At 36.4% G+C, this 23,375-nt stretch overlaps 1 protein-coding gene across 2 annotated transcripts in view; it reads right to left on the bottom strand.

Moving 5' to 3' along the window:
- Positions 1-23,375, bottom strand: part of LOC150109676 (low-density lipoprotein receptor-related protein 1B-like) — a 361,753-nt gene that overhangs the window by 6,810 nt on the left and 331,568 nt on the right. The gene's annotated exons all lie outside the window — the stretch shown is intronic.

Raw genomic sequence — 23,375 nt, 5'->3', positions numbered from 1 at the left:
GAGAAGTTGGCAAGAACTCGTATATAGAAATGGGTAGACAAACAAGCTACACTCTGCAAGGAGCAGCATGGGTATACTAAAGGACAGTCCTGTTTTAGCAATTTGCTCATAGTTTATAACAATGTTATGACCAAGTTGGATAAAGGGAATGGATACATTATGGTAATGCTGGATTTTTCTAAGGCATGTCATAGGATACTACACAAAAGGCTGTTGCATAAACTGGAGAATATGTGATTGGAATATAAACTCTTGACTTGATCAGGGGATGGTTGACAGAAAGATATCAAAAAAAGTGGTATACAGTGGGTGTGAATCTGCCAGATTAAAAGGTGACCAGTGGTGTACCTCAGGATTCTGCTACAAGAAATGGAGGAGGCAAGGGATCTTGGCATATTGGTGAATAGGAATTTGAAGTTCAAAGGTCACATAGCAAAAGTGTTGCAAATACAACTCAGAGAATAATTGTGATGTTGAAGCAAACCTTGACATGTAAGGATAAGGAAGTCATTTTGCCTTTATATGATTTTGACAAGACCATATCTGGATTATTGTGTGCAGATTTGGTCTCCTCGGTTCCAAGAGGATAAAGAAGCTGTGGAAAGGGTGCAAAGAAGAGTTGCAAAGATTATATCCGGATTGTGGGATTTAGATTATGAGGACAGATTGTGAGTATGCGGATTGCAGACTCTGGTTAACAGGAGAAAGATGGGTGATATGATAGAGGTCTATAAACTTTTAAATGGGTGTTATAGGATATCAACTGATGAAATTTGTTATTATATGGAAGTTGGGGAGAGAACACGGGGTATCCATGGAAGTTAAATTTATTTGCAGTCAAGAAAAGGGTAAGGGTTGGGCTTTTCTGCCAGAGAGCAGTGAGTGAGTGGAATAATTTGCCCTTAGTAGTGAGTGCATCTAGTGTGAATGAATTTAAGGGAACATGTGACAGCTGGTTTGGGTGATGTATAGCCTCCCTCAATGAGTCCTTGACTCCCTGGAGGTCTCAGATAATAACAACATTAATATTAATAATATTTAAGATTGCAGTTCACCTCTAAAGCTGCTCAACTTTTCTTTTTTAACACTTTCTGAAATTTTCTATTTTTCACTATGATATTCAGTTTTTTCCTGCTCAAGACTAGGTAATCACTTCGTATTTCAAAATCCTCTGTACACTCTTGGGTCCTGTATCATCACAAGGATATTTACATCAAAAATAACATTATTTGCTCTTTTTTCTAGATTTTTCCCTAAACGTTTCTATGTGGTAATTATTATTATTATTATTACTACAACTTGAAATATGAACTCGAAAGAAGAAAACTTCAGGACAAGATTTTACTGAAAAAAGTTTTGGTCAGATATGAACTAGCAGACTCATCCAACCATGCCTTCAAACAATATCACACAACTCAAAAAAGATAATCTACCAACGATCAACAAAAAATTACCAATACAGTCAACAATAAACTACCAAAGACCACTCCAGGAATAGACAAAATAAGATTCATAGACCTTTTAACACACTTTGAACAAATAAATCCAATACTTCTGAGACTTGTGAACATAACATAATTCACTGATATTATTCCGCCACAACAAAAAACTGTGAGAATTATGCCAATTTACAAACATGGCAAAAGAAATGATCCACAGATCTACAGACCACTAGCTAACTTACCATCTTTATACATTATAACGCACAAGACCACAGAATTATTTACAGAAGTACAACATTATCTCATAAAACCAACATGACTTTCAGAAAACAAAATACACCATCACATTATTAGAAGATATTGCCGACACCATAAACAAAGCCCTCGATAAAAACAAGTATACACTCGTTATACTTCTTGACTTAACCAAAGCTTTTGATACACTTGGACCAAACTATACTCAGTCAGAATAAGAGGAACACTGCATACCTGGTTTAGGAACTATCTCTCAAACAGAACACAAGTAACTAAATATGTATATACAGCCGGGGTATACAAATAAAACACAGCGTCCCACAAGGCACCATATCACCACCTATTCTATTCAATATATACATTAACGACGTTCATAACCTGGCCACACGAAGTCATATATATCAGTATGCAGATGACAGTGTGCTACTAGCAGTCCACACAGACATTAATGCAGCTCTCTTCAAAGCACAACAAGACCTAAATGAAATCACAACTTACTTCTACCAAAACTCAATTATAATTAACAGCACCAAGATGCAGAAGTTAATTATACACAATTTGAGAATCATGCGCTCTGCACCACTATTGTTACGCTGTCATACATACCGTTGCATTAACAACAAAAATAGTTGCCTATGTCACGAAATCACACCCATAACACATGCAAAATATCTTGACCTTTACATAGATTACCACTTTAAATGGACAAAACATATAGAATACCTACATACTAAACTCTGTATCATCGCAGCAAAACTCTTTCAAGTAAAAGATATGATTCCATCTAACATAAAAAAAACTCCAATAATCACGGTATTTCAGAATCTCTACTCAGGTATGGTATAACAGTCTCCACAAACACATCAAACAGCCACCTAACAAAATTAGAAACATTACATAGGAAAATTGTTTCAACAGTGATATGGAGGCCTTATATACAACAGTCATCTGAACTGCTTATGGAGATACACAGAATCCAGAGCATTAAAAATCTGAAACACTACATAATGTTAATGTTACTAAGGAATTATTTCAACAACACCTATCATAACAACAGAGACATATATTGCATAACACGACCAACTACAACTCTTTACATCCCTAGACCCTTAAACAACTAGTATGGTTCTTTTGTGAGATCACATCTGATACCCATGCCACTCAACAACAAGAAATATAAAACAAAGACAACTACAGAACATTAAAACATGAACTCTAGAATCTATACCAACACACTTAATATAGCAGGGGTGGTCACGACATCGACCACAAGGGACCTGAATGTACAAATTATTCGTTTCTTAACAAATGTAGCAAATTAAACAAATAAATAGATTGAAAATGAATAGATAAATGATAATTAAAATTATTAATTGATAAAAAAAATTGTCAAACATGTCAAACTAATTTATTTCTAATCTGATGTAAAGTTTATAATTTAGCAGTTAACAATGAAGACATTGCTTTACAGCAGTCACGTGATTCGCTTCGTCCAGAAACGTTCGCTTGACAGTTCTGAATGCGCCCAATGGTAACACGTTTGACGACGTGTACACTGGCAGTTGAAAGTCCATCTGTGTATTGTTCTTGATGACGACTCTTGCAGCCAAAGTGCCCCGATTATCCAGTATTTTAGTACTGAGTAATCCCATGAAATCATTTTCCGTTTATCGATCTTCAGTGTGTATTATTTTAACACGTTCACTGCCACGCTCCTCGGGCATAGTTTGTTCCCGCATGCCAATCGCTTTCGCGTCTTCAAGGTCACTACGAGTAATCTCGTAGCCAGCTTATCAGACAGAATTTTGTTTCATACGTCAACTACGAGTAATCTCATATCACCCACGCCCATATGTTACATGCACTGATGAATGTGTTTATGCATCTAGTCTCTAAAAACCTTCAGTTTCACCATGACCAGTAAAAGAAAACTTACTGATAAAGAATTAGAAGTTTACGCTAATATGAGCGATGATGAATTTAATGAATTCATCATTGCAAATGGAAGGAATAAGAGGGAAGTTCTTTCCATCTCAAATATGCACAAATTTTAAATGGTTGAAGCAAAAAACCGGAATGCTAAAATTCAATTAAAACCAAATATCGTTAGGGACTATAATATTGGGAATGTTAGGCAACGATTTTTCTGATCAAATGTTTTCTTACTATTCCCCCTTACAAAAGAATTGGCAATACACATTCTTGATATGTATACATTCAAAATGCGCATAAATTTTATAATATAATTACTGAAAACACAATGACTTCATTAAAATTTAGAGATCAATTTATCTCAGTTTTTGTTGGAATGGATAAGCTTACAGCATCACAGATTATCAGCAGGATTCGGGATCTTCATTATTTGGAAATTTTACCACCTACAGAAAAAAATATTCGCTGACAAAGACATGCCGAGTATGTACACGAAACAAACAACGATGCGAAACACATTATTATTGTCCTGTTTGCCAGGAAAAACCACCATCGTGCATGGAAAATTGTTTTGAAGTGTATCATTTGTAATTTGAATAAATTGGTTTTTATTTTTTTGATATCATTTTATTATTTTTATCAGTTTTAAATTGATTTACAAATTATGTGTGATACTAAGGATTAGCTCGCGCTTGGCATAGGAGGTTGGTAATCGACATACGAGTATATTCGTAATTGGCTTCTGAGGCACATACATAATATACTATATTTTAGTTGAAATTATTTCCCTTCTATCAAGCCCCCAGACGTGCTCTCCACTTTATTCAGAATCCAAGGGTCCAAATTAAGGTAATTATACTAAGGGTTAACTCATGTTTGGCATAGGAGGTTGGTAAATCGACATACGAGTATACTCGTAGTTGGCTAGTGAAGCTCATATACGAACTACGAGCATACTCATAGTTGGCAGTGAACGTGTTAAATTAAGCAAGTGAATGCAATTAGTATCATTAAAAAAAAAACAATTAAGGATAACAATGAGTGAGCCAAGAGCAAGTGTAAAAAAATAAAAACTTATCACTATCATAAAGAATGGGAAGATTTTTTCTTTATTATGATGAAAGACAAATGCGTATGTATAATTTGAAACGCGAATGTGCCTTTACCAAAAAAACCAAACATTGAAAGACACTATCAAACTGTTCATAAAAACTACGGTAAGCAAAAGCAAAGGTATATCAAATGAAGACACTACTGACAGCACAACAAAATATTTTCTTCAAGTACAATACAGGCACAAAGGCTGCTACAATTGCATCATTCAAAGTTGCTGAAACTTTATCATGTTGGAAGCTTAATGGATTTTTTACAACACTCAAAATGAATTAAAATAGAATTTAATATTTCCTATATTTCGTCATAGTCACTAGGACATCTACGGGGATTACAAAACAATTAATGTAACATACACATAAATAACAAACAATACTAAGCCCAACCACGTGGGTGACAATAAAGTCCTATCTAAGTAGAGCGCCCTCTAAGGGCAGTAGTAGGTGGCCTGGAATGTAAGGTGGGAACTCTGGTGATGAGTGTTTCCCAAATCTTCGGAAGCTTAATGCAACCGTATTTATTCAGATTTGGTTGGTTTTTGAGAGCTGCTGCTGCTTCTAAGAAAAGTCTCTCTTTCTTGAATTTGCTGTGGTGGAGCATGGTGGTTTTCTTCCATGATACCCTGTGGGTGGCATCCAAAACATGGTCAGCCAAGCCTGAATGGCCATAGTTGTGTATGAAGATGTAAGACTTGTGTTCCTCTAGGCGGATGGATGCTGATCTGCATGTCTGTCCCAAGTACGCCAGCTTACAGGAACAGGGTACTTTGTAAACTTCAGGCAGAGAGAGAGGAGGGAGCTGATCTTTCGTAGAACGGATAAGGGTAGCAAGTTTGCGGTGGGGCTTATATGCTGTGTGTAGGTTGTACTTTTTTAGTATCTTGGCTATTTTTTCGGATGTGCCTCGGATGTAGGGTATGGTGATGGCATTTTAAAAATCTTGTTGACGAGAAGGACGGGGAGTGGGGGAGGAGTTGATTATTTTTTTGATACTGTGATCGCTGTAGCCATTGGAGAGGAAAGTGCTGTGTATGTGGTTAAGCTCAGTAGTGAGGGTGGTTCCACTGGAACAAAGATTGTGGACTCTCTTGGTAAGAGTTTTAATAATGCAATATTGTTGAGAGGGGTGGTGGTGGGAGAGTTTGTGAATGTATCTGCCTGTGTGTGTGGGTTTTCTGTATACAGTGAAGGTAAGTGTATCATTAGGCAAGGGTGTGACTAAGGTGTCTAGGAAGGGTAAACAATTGTTCTTTTCTTTTTCCATAGTGAACTGGATTCTTGGATGTAGGCTATTGAGATGACTGAGGAAGGAGTCTAACGTGTCTGGGCCATGTCAAATAGAGAACACATCATCTACATATCTTAGCCAGATAGAAGGTTTGAGTGGGGCTGAGTCTATAGCTCGTTTTTCGAAATCTTCCATATAGAAATTGGCAAGGGGGGGGTGAAAAGGGGGAACCCATGGCGGTTCTCTCTATCTGCTTATAGATTTTGTTCTTCTAAGAGAAATACCCAGAGTTAATGGTAAAGGAAAAGAGATCTAAGATGTCAGAGGGAAAAATGTTTTCTAAGAGAGATAAGGTGTCAGTTAAGGGAATATTTGTAAACAAAGAGGAGATATCAAAGCTTACCAATATGTCTGTCTTATTCAAGGTTAAATTTTCTGTGAGGGCTTTAAAGTGGGTCGAGTTTTTTATATAGGAAGTGGACCTTCCGGTGAGGGGGGGGGGGGGGTCAGAGAGTTGGCCAGCTGTTTAGACTGTCTATAGCAAAGTGCATTGGTGGCATCTACTATAGGCCTGAGTGGGGAATTGGGTTTGTGGATTTTTGGTAAACCGTATATTCGGGGGGGAAACGGGAGTGGAAAGGTTTAAGTTTTTTCATGATGTCAGGGGGCCAGGAAGATACTTTTTTAAGTAAGATTTTTAGTTTCTTAACTTGTGTTTTTTGGGGTTGTGTTCTAGCAGGATGTAGGTAGCACGATCGCAGAAACTTTAATTAAACATAATAAGCCGTTTCAAGATGGAGAATTATGGAAGGAAACCTTCAAAGCTGGTGAAATATTATTTCAAAATTTTAAGAATAAATCAGAAATAATAACTGCTATTAACAATATGTCATTATCACGAAACACAATCATGCGTAGAGCAGAAGAAACTAGCTGGAACTTTGAAGAGATTCTGCATGAAACATAAAGTGCAATTTTTTGTCACTACAGTTTGACAAATCTACTGATTACTGGTACTGCACAATTATGTATTTTTATTTGAAGGGTTTTTGAGGATATGTCAGCCACAGAAGAGTTATTAACCATTATTCCAATTCAAGGACGAACAAGAGGTCAAGATATCTATGATTTATTTAAGAATTACATTGTACGTACAAATTTTCCAATTCATAAGTTAGTGTCAATAACTATGGACAGAGCGCATGAAATGGTAGGTAATAAAATCGATTTCATCACTCTTTGTAAAAACAATGAAGATATACCAAGTTTTGTGGACTATCATTGCATCATCCATCAGCAGGCCTTGTGTTCAAAAGTACTGAAACTCAATCATGTTATGAATGTTGCTTTCAAAATTGTTAATTCAAGAAGATCAAATAGCTTGCTGTGTCGTCAATTTCAGGCTTTACTAAAAGAATGCAGGAGTGAGCATAGTGAATTATTGTTACATACTGACATAAGATGGTTAAGCCATGTCACATTTTTAGCAAGATTCAGAGAACTTCTACCAGAAATAAATTCCTTTTTGAAAAACAGAGATGATTCACATCCAGAATTAAATGATAAAGAATGGCTACTTGACCTCACCTTTTTCTGTGACATTACAGAAAAACTAAATAACCTAAACTTAGAATTATAAGGAAAAATTAAATATGCTTGAAATGCAATTAAAGCAGAGTGAATTGAAACATTTTAAAAATCTGGCCAACCAGTCAAGGGATATACAAAACATTCACCTTTAATAAACACGCTGAAAGCATAAGACTTTTAATGAACGAATTCGAGGTAAGATTTGTAGGAATCAGTAAGCTCGATGATATCGCTACTTTTTTTTGGACTCTGGTGTCGAGGCTAGCTGGTGAACGGACGTGCTATCGGAGAGCTCCTGAGAGATTTGTGTTTTTTGTTGATTTATTGATGTTTTGGATTCAATTTAATGAACTTAAGTGTGTAATTTTGGTATATTATTGGAGCTTTATTAGCGTGGTTAGTGTACTAAAGTGTTTTATAACATAATCTATGTCGGGAAGTCACCGCTAAATGAATTCGTAATGTGTAGTGTTCGTGCAAGCTTCAGATAAGATAAGTATCATTTTCAGTTATCGATACAAATTACTTAATATTGTGTAGTTTTGTTTTGTTTGCCTTGCGTATTCTAGTGCGTCTATTTTTGGTGTGTTATAACGTATAATTTGACAAAACACATTGTAAATAAGTATGGCACCTGTGCGAAGGAAAATGGCAGCCAGTAACGAAGGTTCGCTATCGTTATCAAAGAACGGTAGCATAAAAGAAATGAGTCAGTGTACTAGCTGTGAAATGTACGCTTTGCGGAGTGCGGCTGGAGTGTGGTTAGATGATAATAAAGGATTGAATGTGTGTAGAAAATGTAGGGAGAATGAGGAATTGAAGCGTATTTCGGATCGTGAGTGTGATATTTTTGTCAACCTTCAGAATGAAGGAAATAGCGATATGACAAGAAACGGCAAGGTTGTACATGAAAATTGTGAGAGTGTGAATGTAGAAAGTGTGAATGATAGTATAAATGGTTTCTCAGAGAACAAAAAAGATGAGATAGATGCATTGAGTGAGATCGCGTTGTTGAATAGTGCGATAGAAAGAGCAAAACAGCAGCTAGAGTGCATGAACAAAAGTAGACTGAATGAACCAACCAATAATAAAAGGTATGACAGGAAAAATAGACGTATGAATGTGAACATGAACAAAATGAAGGATAGAGTGCTGTATGGAGACTCGTTAGTACGAGGTGTGTTAGTAGAGAATTTGACAAAATCGTACCAACCTGGTGCGACCATAAAGGACGTAACTGAGTCTATTAGAGAGCAAAAGGAAAGGGTGAAAGAAATGATTGTTGTAGCAGGTACGAATGATTTGAAAGGAGATAAAATGGAAATGATAGAAGACCTGAATGAATTGTTTGAGGTAGCAAAAGAAAAGAGTGAGAGAGTTAGAATGATTAGTCTTTTGCCACGGTATGACAGTGAAATGTTTAAAAGGAGGGCTATAATTGCGAATGACTTCATGCGTGGGTTATGTATGACGACGAGTGGTGTGGAATTTGTGGATGTGTGGAGTGAGTTTGATGGGCGAAAGGATCTATATAAGATGGATGGCTTGCATTTGAATGGTTACGGTGTAAGAAGACTTGAGAAAGTGTTGCTGAATGTAGTGGATGTGCAAATTCAGGGAAACTAGATTTGTTAAGGGGGGGGGGGAGTAGAGATACAGTCCTTATGGAGGCAGTTGAATGTAAGAATGAATATAATATGCCAGAGCAAATAAGGACAACAAATCTGAGTGGGATAGTCAATATAAGGCATCAAGGTAGGGTTGGGGCTAATGGGGGTCTTAAATTCATGTACACTAATACTAGGAGTATTAGGAACAAGAAGGAAGAGTTTTTGGCCATGGTTGGCACTTCCAGACCACAGGTTATAGGTATTAGTGAAACATGGCTGACTGTAGATGATATACCTAGTGGGATTGAATGTGATGGGTATAGTGTGTTCAGGAATGACAGAGAGAATAAAATGGGGGGAGGAGTATTGCTGATGATAGCTGATGAGCTCCAGCCAAGGAGAATAGAAGTTGAATTGCAGGATAGAGAAAAAGAGAACATTTGAGGCCATTTGGTGTGAGATTGTGGCTAACAGAACTAAATATACAATTGGGTGCTGCTATAGACCAGGTGATGGAAAAGATGGTGGTGACAGTACGCACAAGCAAATAGAAGAAATGGGTGGAAGGAGAGCGATTATTATGGGAGATTTCAACTATGGTCGCATTGATTGGAGTGAGGAGAGGACACACGGGAGGAAGGAACTGGATTTTATGCGGTTATTAAGGGATAACTATCTGCAACAGCATGTAATGGAAAATACTAGGGGTCAGACAGTGCTTGACCTAGTAATTACATCTGAGGATTTGGCTGTAACAAATATGACCACATTGCCACCAATCGGTGAGAGAGTGATCATAGGGTCTTAACTTGGGAGGTGGCTAAAGGTGTAGAATTTTCAATTAAGACAGGGTACATGTGGAATTATCGGGCTGGAAAGTATGATAAGCTTAGGAGTTTGATTGGTTCAGTGCCATGGCATGTACAACTGCAAGGACTAGAAGTTGATAGTGCATGGGAGGTAGTTAAGAAGTGCTTGCATGAAGCAATGGCTGACTGTATACCTAGAGTCCGAATAATAAATCAAGTAGGGGTTAAATGGATGAATAACACCATTAAGCTTGAGTTGCAAAAAAAGAAACAACTATGGAGGGAATTTAAGGAGAAGGGTGACCAGCAGGCACATGAACGGTATAAAGCGCATCCCAGAAGGGTGATGAGTGTGGTAAGAAAAGCAAAAAAGGATTACGAAAAAACATTGGCAATGCAGGCTAAAGAGAATCCTAAACAGTTTTTTTAGATATGTAGCAAGTAAAAGGAAAAATGTACATGGCAGATTGATTTTAAAGAATGCCGATGGTAGGGAGGTAACTGAATTAGTTGAGGTAGTTGAGTAACTGAGTGAGCACTTTGCAAAAGTATATCATCCAGGTGGTGACATTGCAGAAACGAATAAACCAGTAGATTATACGAGAATTGTGGTTAATGAAGTGGAGGTGAGTAGTCTATTGCATAACCTCAATGTCAATACATCTGTGGGATTGGATGGTATACCAGCTCGTGTTGTACGAGAAGCAGCTAAAGAATTGTCAGTACCCTTGACCATTTTGTTTATTTTGAGTCTCGGGTCTGGGTTAGTCCCGAGCGGGTGGAAAGAGGGGAAAATAGTTCCACTGCATAAAGGTGGTTCCAAGACTGCTGTTGTAAATTACCGACCGACTAGCATATCAGGAATCATTGTCAAGGTCTTAGAGAAATTAGTCAAGAAAAGAATACAGGATTGGATAGATGAAAATGGGATATTGTATGGGGGACAACATGGTTTTGTGAAGGGTAGATCATGCCTCAGTAACTTGCTCACGTTTTATAACACAGTGACGGCTGAACTGGATAGGGGTAATGGGTTTACAGTGATACTACTGGACCTTGCCAAGGCCTTTGATAGGATACCACATGGAACTCTAATCAGTAAACTGGAGCAGATGGGTATGGATATAGGGTTGGTGAGATGGATAAGAGGGTGGTTGAAGGAGAGATATCAAAGAGTGGTTTATTCAGGAGTGGAGTCTAAAAGACGTCTTGTGACTAGTGGAGTGCCACAGTGCTCTGTTCTTGGACCACTGCTTTTCAATTTGTTCATCAATGATATTGGAAAGGATCTGAGAGGAAGTGTTCACTTGTTTGCTGATGATGCAAAGTTGGGTAGAGCAATTATGAGTACACAGGATGTCAAAATTTTACAGGATGATTTGGATAGTTTGGAGGACTGGGATAGGAAAAATGGATGTCAATTTAATGTGGCAAAGTGTAAGGTTATGCACTTTGGGGTGAAAAGAATAGCAGCAGTATATCGCATTGGTGGAACCATACTCCAGGAGATTGATGAGGCCAGGGATTTGGGAGTGTTGGTGGATAGGGAGTTGAAGTTTAGGGGGCACATTGCAAAAGTAACTAAAACAGCTCACCAAATCACTTGGCATCTGAAAAATACTTTAACATGCAGAGACAAACAAGTTGTTGTTCCTCTGTATCGAGCCTTGATAAGACCCCATCTGGACTTCTGTGCCCAGCTATGGGCACCAGGGTTTCTTCGTGATGGGGAGGAAGTGGAGAGGGTCCAGAGACGAGTGACCAAGATGATAGCAGGTCTGTGGAATGAACCTTATGAGAATAGGTTGAAGATTTGTGGGTTGCAGAAATTGGATGATAGGCGAAGGAGGGGTGATATGATTGAGACATTCAAATTACTGAAGGGTTTTTATAAGATTGATCCAGAAGATATTTTTGAAAATATGACTGGTGGTGGGAGGACTAGGGGCCATGCATGGAAGCTGGGCAAGAGCGTGGTTGACAAGGGTGTTAGAGCTAGGTTCTTTACTTGGAGAGTGGTAAATGAGTGGAATAAGCTTCCAGAGTCTGTTGTGGGTGCTATGACCATGAATGAGTTCAAGGCAAGATATGATAGCTACTGTGTGAATGTTGAATAGTTGTTCTTGACATGATGTTAGGGCCTCCCTCGATGAGTCTGTCGACTCCTTGGAGTTTCCCGGAACAATAATAATATCCCTTCAATGAAAATATTAATGTTGAGAATACAGCTTCAAAATTCAATGAATTTCTTGACACAAATAGAGTAGATTTGGAAGAAGAAATTATAAAAATGAAATGTGATATCCACCTCAAATCAACTGCTTCAAATAATAGTTTTTAGAAGTTGATCCACAAAAGTAAATATCCAAATATTTGGAGAATCACAGCTTATTTTAACGCATTTTTTGGATAAACTTATTTGTGCGAATCAGCATTCTCATGTATGAATGCTATTAAGACAAAGCATAGATCGCAGCTAAGTGAACAACATATGGAATCGTGTTTACGAATTTCTTTAAGTTCGTATGATCCAGATTATGATCGCTCAGCTGCATCTATGCAATGTCAGGTATCGTCCAATTAAATTAAAATATTCAATTTTGTTGGTATAATTTTATTTAGTTTTTTGTATTTTTTATTGTTATTATTTTTTTAAATAAAGTTATGAACAATAATTTTTTTTTTGTTATATTTATTGCCTTTTTAAAAATCTTGAAAATATCCACAATTTTTGATCGCATCTATAGTCGCCTGCAGAGATATTTTCACTAGGTAAGTAGCCCCCAACTTCTAAAAGTTTGGACACCCGTGTAATATAGCATTGACACTTATATACACTTCACAAATCACCAGCATCCAATAACTACATTCCATCCCTAAACCATACCAAACAACATAAATAGTGAAGGCTAATCCCACTCTCTTCATAAAAGCTAACCCTCACTTCAAAAGTAGGTGGGATTAGCTTGCCTCATTCAACCAATCCTCATAATCATAGATTGCAAATTATTGTAATGTATATGTAAATACAGTGTATAATAATAAATGATGATACTATGGGAAAAAAATTAAAAAGAAATTAAGGTACTCTAAACTATGTACAGAATTTTGTACTGAGCAGAAAATGTAATATTTATGTAAATACTCTAAGATCTGATAATGTTGGCGTCTTGACAGGTAACAGACTGTATGATAATGATAAAAAAATATTTAAAAAAATTTATCAATTTAGAAATAACATTGTGAAAAAGTGAAATGAATCCATTTAGCATTCCCTACTGATAACAAAAAACAGAAACTGTAAATATAATTTGTGAATTATCGCATTTTTTGATAGATAACGTGCACCCCCAACATTTTCATCACTCCTTTTGATGTATAGATAACGTGCATGTGCCAACTAGCGGTAGAGTTAGGAAGTACAGACAGAGGACGGAGTAATTCTTTAAAAGCACATGCGTTGCTAGTAGCAGTGGTCGATTTTTTAAATTCCAAATTTTACAATTTTCACATTATTGGGGAGCACACCCATGGAAGACAGAAGTACTTCTTCGAGAAAATCCTATACAGCACAGTTCAAGCTTGAAGTGGTAAAAGTAGTAAAGGAAAAAGGGAATCGTAAAGCTGGTAGACTGTTCACTGTTGGAGAAAGTAGTATTCGTGAATGTCAAAAAGGCTGAAACAGTCCAGAAATGTTTACATATGAGGAAACGTGCTATGAGGTTTAGAAGGTGCTTGTGGCAAACCATAGAAAAAAAAAGTTTGAGCTGTTAGTAAAAGAGCTAAAGGTATGAGAATATCTATCTGTGTGTTGCAGGAATCGAAAAGAATTGTGCAAAACGATAATATAAAGGAATTTCAAGACCTACCCATCTTGGGTTTTTGGATTTATGAAGAGAAACAATTTAAGTGTGCGCTCCTCCACTAGTGTTGGACAAAATTTGCCGTGTGACTGGGAAGCAAAAGTAGTTAATTTCATTAAAACGAAAACCTTCTTGTGTGGGGGTTTTCTCTCAATCCCACTTGTGTGGGATTCATGTAGGGCACACACATGACAGCAGAAGTTAAAACAATTGTAAGTATTCCAAATTGGCTGTCATTCCAGGTGGTTTAACAAAAAAAAAAAAAAAAAAAAAAAAAAAAAAAAAAAAAAAAAAAAACTCCAACCCCTTGATCTTGCATAAATAAACCATTCAAAGACAATTTGCGGCTAAGTGGGAAGACTGGATGATGAATGGCATCCATGAATATAACAAAACAGGACAGATGAAAAGAACGTCATATAAAGATATAGTTACGTGGATTGTAGAAAGTTGGGCTGCTGTAAGTGAAAACTGTGTTAGAAATGGTTTCATTAAAGCACAAGGGAATGCAGTGGTGTCCGGTAACAATAATCATGAAACTGAAGAAATACCATTAAATTGCGTTAAAAACGAAATTTAACGCAATTGATTTTTTCAATATCGAGTCTGATGAAGAATTTTTCGGATTTGAATAGTGTAATATTCAATAAATATTAAGTAACACTTCTACCTTAGTTTTGTTATTACATTTGATTTACCTCTCCTGCCTTTCAAATGTATACCGTGCATGTTCACTTTTAACGAATTTAGACTTTTTTGTATAGATAATGCACGCATTATCTATCGAAAAATACGGTAAAATGAACTGCAGATTGAAATATAAATGTAAATGATAAACTGCAGAAAAGAATTATGTATATATTTATATAAAATTATTCCACAACCAATATCGTTAATATGAAAAATCTCTCTCTCTTAACACATTAAATGAATCGTAAATATAAATGTTACTGTAAAAGCCCAAAAAATGCTTGTAAACGCTTCCATTTCGGGCTTTCACCAAACCATTTCAGTAAAAACCAGCATTTACCAACACCAATTGGTAAACGCCCGAAATAAGTGATGAGACTGTCTGAGCCTGTAATCTGCAGGGCCCAACAAGATCTAGATTTGTTTTTGTGCTAATATATTTTACATTTCTTTAAAATTTTCTGTTAGGTTAGGTGCAAAGAAAATTTTTAAAGCATCGAAGAAGTCGGAAAGGAAGAAATAGGTGTACGTGAAGTGGTCAAGGATTCAAAAAATGCAACTGTTCAAAGAAGTATTTGTGCAAATCAGCCAATTTACTCTTTGTAACTTCAAATGTCACAACAGTCAACCTTGCTGTAACAAATAAGTTTAATTACGATTTGATAATGTTGAAGGAAACATTATCAAACCATGTGATTAATAAGTTACTTTTATTTCATGAAAATTTTCTTATAATACATTAAATATAATAAATTAATAAAGCAGTTATGTTTAATGTTATTCTGGACACAGTGTTAGAATATTTTAAAACTTACATGTTCAAAGAATAATTAAAAATTAAACACACACTCACTTAAAAAGCACAATCACAGTCAAACAAAACAGGCTTTTACCAATTTGTGTTGGTAAATGCTGGCATTTACTGAAATGGTTTGGTAAAAGGAATTCCATTCCTTTTACCAAACCATTTACAAGCATTTTTCGGACTTTTACCACCTCACTATGGTAAATGCTAGGATTTACCAATTTTCTGGCTTTTACAGTAACATATTATGTGAAAAAAAAAAAAAAAAAAATGTAAAATGCATTGTTAGCATTATTATTTATATACATTTAAATAAGATAGGGGTGCTTAAGGGTCAAAGCTGTATAACTGAGAGGAGACCTCCATATAGCCTTTAAAGGAATGCGGAGAACCGACCAGGGCTTCTGACCTAATGTCCAATCCTCATCTTCTCGTGGTGCACCCTGTTGGGTATCTATTTTGATACTGAACGAACGAGGATGGGCTGGCAATTTGGGATTTAGCCGACCAAATTGTATTCTTATTGGTTAAACCAAAATAAAAAATGATGGTACAACATGACAAAATTTCATGCCGGCTGGGGCGTCGCCCGGTTAAACAAGGCCCCCGTTGTTTTCGCCAGGGAACCAGGGCGAACAGCGAAAAGTCAGCTACTGGAACAAATCTGAAAACAAACCCCAACTCAACATCACCAGAGTTAAAGATCGGTACTATCAACGTAAGAAGCCTGAATGGCAAAGAAATGGAGTTAGCTGAGGAATTAGATAAGTACCAGATCGACATAATAGGGGTGACTGAAACAAAAAAGACCAAAACTGGTGAGATCTTTCTGAGCAATAAATACAAAATGTTATATTCAGGCAATGACAATCAAGGAAAAGAAGGAGTAGCCATAGTATTCAACACAAAATACGAGGCTAATCTTCTTGAATGGCAGTCAGTCTCAAGTAGAGTAATGTGGGCAAATATGAGAATGGGGAACTGGACAATGAGACTTATTTGTGCCTATGGTCCCACAGAAGGTTCTACTAAGGTAGAAGTGGAGGAATTTTTTGAGGCTTTAGAAAAAGCAACTGACACAATGAAAAAGGAAAAGTTGGTCCTTGTGGGGGATCTAAATAGTAGAGTAGGAAATGATTGTGAGACATACAAAAATATTTTGGGAAAATTTGGAGAAAAGAGCAAAGCTAATAATAATGGCAAATATCTGTTGGATTTCTGCTCAGGACATGGACTGGTTATTACTAACACCATGTTCCAACATAAAAATGTGCACAAATTCACATGGAGAGAAGAGGCTAGGAATAAGAAAAGTCTCATTGACTATGTTATTGTTGATAGTGATGTTTTCTCCCTGGTGCAGGACACCAGAGTGTACAGAGGATTTGAAATTGGAAGTGATCACTATTTAGTCTTGAGCAGGATAAAATTGAATTTCATATTGAAAATAATAACATGTAAGAAAGTTTTAAAGCGAATAAAAGTTGAGCAGCTCTCAGATGTAAACTGTAGACTAAAATACACAAAGATTATTGAAGAAAAAATGAGTTTGAGAACAGGAATCAAACCTTGGAGATTTAGTGGCAAACTCTGAAGGAAACATTGATTGATTCTGCCAGAGAGGCATGTTGTGAGGTTGTGTGCAAGGATAAAAAAATCAGAACTCCCTGGTGGACACAGGAAGTTAAAGAGGCAGTGAAGGAAAAGAAGAAAGCATATCAAAAGTTCCTGTCAAATAAGTCAGCTTGTGCTCTTAGAGAATATAGAGACAAATGCAAGAATGCTAAACACTGTGTAAAACTAGCTAAACAAAAGTCATGGGAGGACTTTGGCAAGAATATAGAAAATAAATATCAAGAAGGTGGCAAAATATTCTGGAGGTTGTTGAAGAAGCTTAGGAATGGAGGAAAGAGTGCTGTAAAAGGAGTTAGAGATGATAAAGATGACATGAAAACGGGAGAAAAAGATATCCTTGACGTATGGAGTAATTACTTTGAAAAACTGCTAAAATGAAACAAGCAGTGATGACAGCACAGTGGTAAAAAACACTGACCAGGCATGCAGTCAGGAATACATATCCATACTTGAAGTAGAAAAAGCCATCAAAGGCTTGAAATGTGGAAAGGCAGCAGGAGTAGATGATATTCGACTAGAAATGCTGAAGTATGGTGGTATAAGAGTCTTACAGTGGCTGCACTGCATAGTTCAGAAAGCCTGGACAGAGGGACGAATTCCCGATGATTGGAGTAGAGCTCTCATAGTTCCCATATATAAAAAGGGAAATAAAACTGAATGTGAGAATTACAGAGGTATTTCCCTACTGAGTGTTCCTGGCAAGATCTATGCAAGTATACTTGAGAAACGGTTGAGAAGAATTGTGGAAGAACAGCTTGGTGAAGAACAAGCTGGATTCAGGCCAAATAGAGGCTGTCAGGATCAGATCTTCACTTTACGACAAATAGTCGAGAAAGCATGGGAATATAACAGAGATCTGTATTTAAGTTTTGTCGATTTGGAAAAGGCATATGACAAGGTGCCAAGAGAGAAGCTATTCAATACGCTGCAGTTATATGGTGTCAATGGGGCATTATATCAAGCAATACTTAGTCTTTATTTGAGTTGTGAGTCAGCAGTTAGAATTGAAGGAAGTACAGGAAGATGGTTTAATGTTAAATCTGGTGTGAGACAAGGATGTACATTATCCCCTCTGTTATTCATTATCTATATGGATCACATTAGGAAGGAATGTGGTATTAAACCTGATATCAAAATTGGAGATGTTAATGTTAGCTCTTTGCTTTATGCGGATGATGTTATACTTCTAAATAAATCCACTACAAGTCTGTAAGATTCTCTGACTAAATTGAGTAGCTGTTGTAATAGATATGGTATGAAGGTCAGCAATAAAAAGACAAAGACAATGAAAATAGGCAGAATCATTGAAAATGTCAACTGTGTTGTGAATGGAGAACCTGTGGAACAAGTAAAACATTTCAGCTACTTAGGCACAATTTTTACTGAAGATGGTAAACTAAATATAGAAATAGACAACAGAATCAGCAAAGCTGGTATCGTGGGAAGTCAATTGAATAAATTCATATGGAATAAGAAAGAAATTAGTCGGAACACTAAATTAGCTGTATACAAGACTGTGTTCAAACCAATTTTAACTTATGGATCTGAGAGCTGGGTCAGAAGTAAAACACTTGATCAAAGACTAGAGACCGCAGATATGAGAGTCCTGAGAAAGATTAGAGGCGTGAACAGATGGCATCAATGGCAATATCATATTAAAAATGAGGATATTAGGAAAGAACTTGACATTGTCAGCATACAGGAATGCGTTAGCAGAGCTAATCTCAGATGGTATGGTCACTCAAATAGAATGGGAGAGGAAAGATTAGCAAAACAAGTGTTCTCTGCCAGGTTGGTAGGAAAACGACCCAGAGGAAGACCAAGATATAGGTGGATTGATACGGTACAAAGTGCCTTAGACGATAGAAATATAAGATCTGATAATGTTGGAGTCTTGACAAGTAACAGACTGATTTGGAGGAAAATTGTAGATAGGAAGTTAGTAATGATGTAATTTTTTCATGTAGTACTGTCATATGCTGTACACCCCTTGAGGGTACATGGCAGGAATTTGATGATGATGATGATGATGAAATAAGATATTCACTTAACATTATGTACTGAATATTTGTAGTGAACAAAAATGTAACAGTAATACTTCAATTGTATACGTGTAAATATTCTGTATATGTGAACAGGATAATAAACTTTGTCAAAAAAAAAAATTATGGCATCTCCATGGAGTCACATCACAGGAGATCCAAATCAACGATCATACACACAAATCCTATCATACCTCGCTTTGAATCCATTCAGCGTCAGGGAACTCTCAATCACTTCCACTCACCTACCATTCTCCATGGAAAAATCTGGTCTACATATCAATACTAACCAGACTCTTACATGGATGGTCCCTAGTTCTCTATTTGTCATATATTGAAAAATTTTGTTTCCATGAATTTTATAAAATCCCTTTAATATCTTAAAAGTTCCTATCATGTCCTCTCTTTTCACCCTATCAGCTAAACTCTGTAATCCACAAACCTTCAACCTATCCTCATACGTGTATTCCACAGTCCTGTCACCATCTTGATCACTCGTCTCTTTATCTTTTTGACCATGTCCTGGTCCCCAAGAAATCCAGGTGACCAAATCTGTGTGCAGTAGTCAAGATATGGCCGAATCAAAGCCTTATAAAAAAATAACTTCCTTATCTTTACTTGTTTTTCAACATCCAAGTAATTTGTTGAGCTATTTTACCAACTTTTGCAATATGCCCTCTGAAGTCTCTTTGTCTACCATTATCCTTAACTCCCTAGCCTCATCAATTTTCTGCCAACCAATACCATGTGCAACCTTTTCAACCCAAAGTGCCTAACCTTACATTTTGCAACATTAAATTGACAACCATTATCCTTTGCCTACAATGCCAATTTATTTAAATCATCCTGCAGGATATCTACATCATCTTTATCAACTATTGTTCTCCCCCGTTTTGCATCATCAGCAAACAACTAAATATCCTCTCTTAAATCTTTCCCTTTGTTAATGATATACAAATTAAAGAATAGTGGCCCTAGTACTGAATCCTGAGGTAATCCACTAGTCACTATCATTCTTCTAGACTCCACCCCACCATAAACTATTCTTTGGTATCTATCCATCAGCCATCCCCCTATCCATGCTACTAGCTTCATATCTGTTTCCATCCTCTCCAGTTTTTGTAATAGTGTTCCATGTGGTAATCTGTCAAATGCCTTGGCAAAGTTGAGCAGTATCATGGTGTAGCCATTACCTTTATCCAATTCTGCTGTCATTTTATTAAAAAATGTGAATAAGTTACTGAGAACCCTTTACAAAGCTTTGCCCACTATAGAGTATTGCATTCCTATCCACCCAGTGTTCATATTCATATTTTTTTAATATGCTGAACACCTCTTCATCTACCCCAATTTTGATATGTGTCTCTGTAACTTCAGCAACTGTAAAATCTCCACATGGATGATATACCTTTGCCAAATGATCACTCAGCAACTCAAGTATTTCTTTTGGCTCAATTACCTTACTACCTTGAGTATTGTTTAAAGTCATTTAACCTCTTACTTGCTACATAACGAAGAAAAAACTCTTTTGGATTTACTTTGGCCTGTTTGGCTAATTCTTTCTCATAGTCTGATTTGGCCTTCCTTACCATATTGGTCACCTTCTTGCTTGCACTTTGTACTGCTCATGAGTATGCTGATCACTATTTTCTTTATATTTCCTCCACAGTTTTTTTTTTTTTTTTCAGCTCTTGCTTTATATCCCTACTCATCCACTTAATTCCAACTTGGTTTATCCCCCTGATCTTTGGTATGCAGTCTGACACTGCTACTCTCAAGCAATCTCTGACCACTTACCATGCACTACCGACATTCATTCCTTGCAGCTTCTCAAGCATGGCACTGTTCCAAGATGACTCCTGAATCTCTCATAATCACTAGCCTTATAGTTGAACATAAATCCTTTCTTGACAGAGAACTCCATGTGTTTCGCAACTTTCCAGAACAAGAAAGCATGGTCACTCTCCCCAGTTGGAGACAGAGTGTCTACCTTGGTTATGGATACATCTTCTGATGCTATTATCAGATCCAACACTCTCAAACCTCTTGTCCCCTCTACAACATGTTGTTTCGTGTAATTATCCCTTAGCAAATGTATAAATCCTACTTCCATCTTGCTATGCCCTCTTTCCTCCATCCAATCAATGTACCCATAAGTTAAAGTCTCCCATAATAATTGTTTGGCTTGCACTCATTGTGCTGATTTGCAAATGCACAGATTCTACATCTTCCTGTGGACCTCCTGGTCTATAACAGCAGCTAACAACATATTGCCTACATCCCACACCAGACAGCCTCCAATGAACCAGCTCCCTAAAACCTAATATCTTCTTTAACTTCTAATTTTCATGGTTGTAATTCTGCAGCTATCATCAGCAATACCCCACCTCCTATACTGTTCCTTCTATCCTCCCTGATAATACAATGCCCTTTACATTCCATCCCTGTAACTATATCGTTTTCAGTCAACCAGGTCTCAGAGATGCCTATAATTTTTGGCCAAGTTGAGCTTACCAAGCCAAAAATTCCACACCATTCCTGATACTTCTTGCATTTGTGTATACATACATTTCAATGTGCTTGATTTCATCTTCCCTTGTGTGATGTCATTACCAACCCATTTAAAATGGAAACCTGTGAAATCCCATTCAGCATTGCATAATCTAATCATTACTGTACACTTGCTCATTTATCACAGGGATGGCCAGACACGTGCTTGATTTCATCTTCCCTAATATCTCTAGTTTCTTTGGTTTTGCACTACTACATTCTCACTAAACACTTTCTCTAAACATATAACTCCAAAACCATTCAAATGCAGTCTGTCAGACATATACAAGTTCTTTCATCCATCAACTGCAATCATCTTCTACTCTGCTGTTTTGAGATCAACAAGAATCAACTTTTACTTTTTTCTTTGTTGTGTCAGCTACCTTCTCTTAACACCTCAAAAAATTCCCCCACTTCTTCCTCAGTAGAACTTTCTGTGGGACCATAGGAATGAACAGGTGTCATTGTCCAGTTTCCCATTCTGATATTTGCCATCATCAACCTACTTGACAGCCTGTCATTCAAGAATTACATTCTCATATTTAAGTGCTGAATACTATAGGTACTCATTTTTTTCCTGATAATTACTGCCTGAATATATACTTTTTTTTTTTTTAAAAGAAAAATTGTACATGTTTTTGTTTTCTTTGTTTCGGTAACACCTACTATGTCAACTGGTACTCAATCCCACCCCAGTATTGATCTTCTACATGACATTTATTTCTATATTCTTACAAAAGTCTTCCCATGATTACTGTTCAGGTTTTACACATAAGTTAGCTTTCTTACATGTTTGTCTCAGGGCTGACTTGCTAAGCACTTTCTTTTCCCTCCAACCTAGGGCCATTTCCTTAACCTTCTTGAGTTCACCATGAAGTTTGTTTATTTATTTATTTATTTTTTTTTAAATATTTGCAACATGGTTCCCCACCCCCAAACAAACACTTCTATTTTTTTCTCCAATAATATCCATAAATTTAAATCTATAGAAAAGTCAACAACAAGAAACCTATTATCTATATTTTAGAAAGGGACATCTTACAGATCCTGCTTTCCATCTAAAAGTAATAACAGATAAAAGAGTATAATTTACAATATAGAAACACAGAATATCCAAAAATACAGAAAAAGCATTTGATAAGGTAAAAATAAGTATTTTAAATATATTACAAAAAATAAACACCAAATAGTATTCAAAGAACTATTATACACATGAGGATAACTGAACTATCATCTTAGAGAGAAAATATGCGAGACATTAGATTAGACAAGGATGTCCCATATCTGCAACTCTATTTATATATTTAAATGAAAAAAAAATAATAAAAAATATGACAATTACTATTTCCAATCACAAATTCTGAAACTAAACCTATAGGAAATAGTCTAAGATAATCAAGAAAAAAAAAAAATTAACAAATAACAAAATTCTGGAACAAGTTAATTCTTTTACTCATCCAGGAGGCATAACATATGAAGATGAAAAGGGTATAAATACAAAAATTATGAATAACCTGAAATGGCATATGTAATCAATTCTATGCCCAAACCTAATCTGGTCATAAGGAGGACTAGATCAAATAATTGCACATAATCTACTACATACACATTATGGAAGCGAAGGGACAAAGCAAAAAGTTGAGCAAAGATTAATAGCAGCTAAAATTAAATTTATGAGAAATACATCAAAATATACTCTATATTAACATAAAAGAAATAATGAAAGAATTAAACCAAGAGCAGTAAAATCAAACTTTTAAAGAGACTGCATGTACGGACGGAAACAAAGTTTCCGGACTACAAAAATACTTT

Source organism: Typopeltis vanoorti, chromosome 2 (genome assembly GCF_054136105.1).
Source record: "Typopeltis vanoorti isolate ZY-2024b chromosome 2, IOZ_Tvanoo_1.0, whole genome shotgun sequence".
Lineage (NCBI taxonomy): Eukaryota > Metazoa > Arthropoda > Arachnida > Uropygi > Thelyphonidae > Typopeltis > Typopeltis vanoorti.
This window is presented reverse-complemented; position numbering and strand designations above follow the sequence as displayed.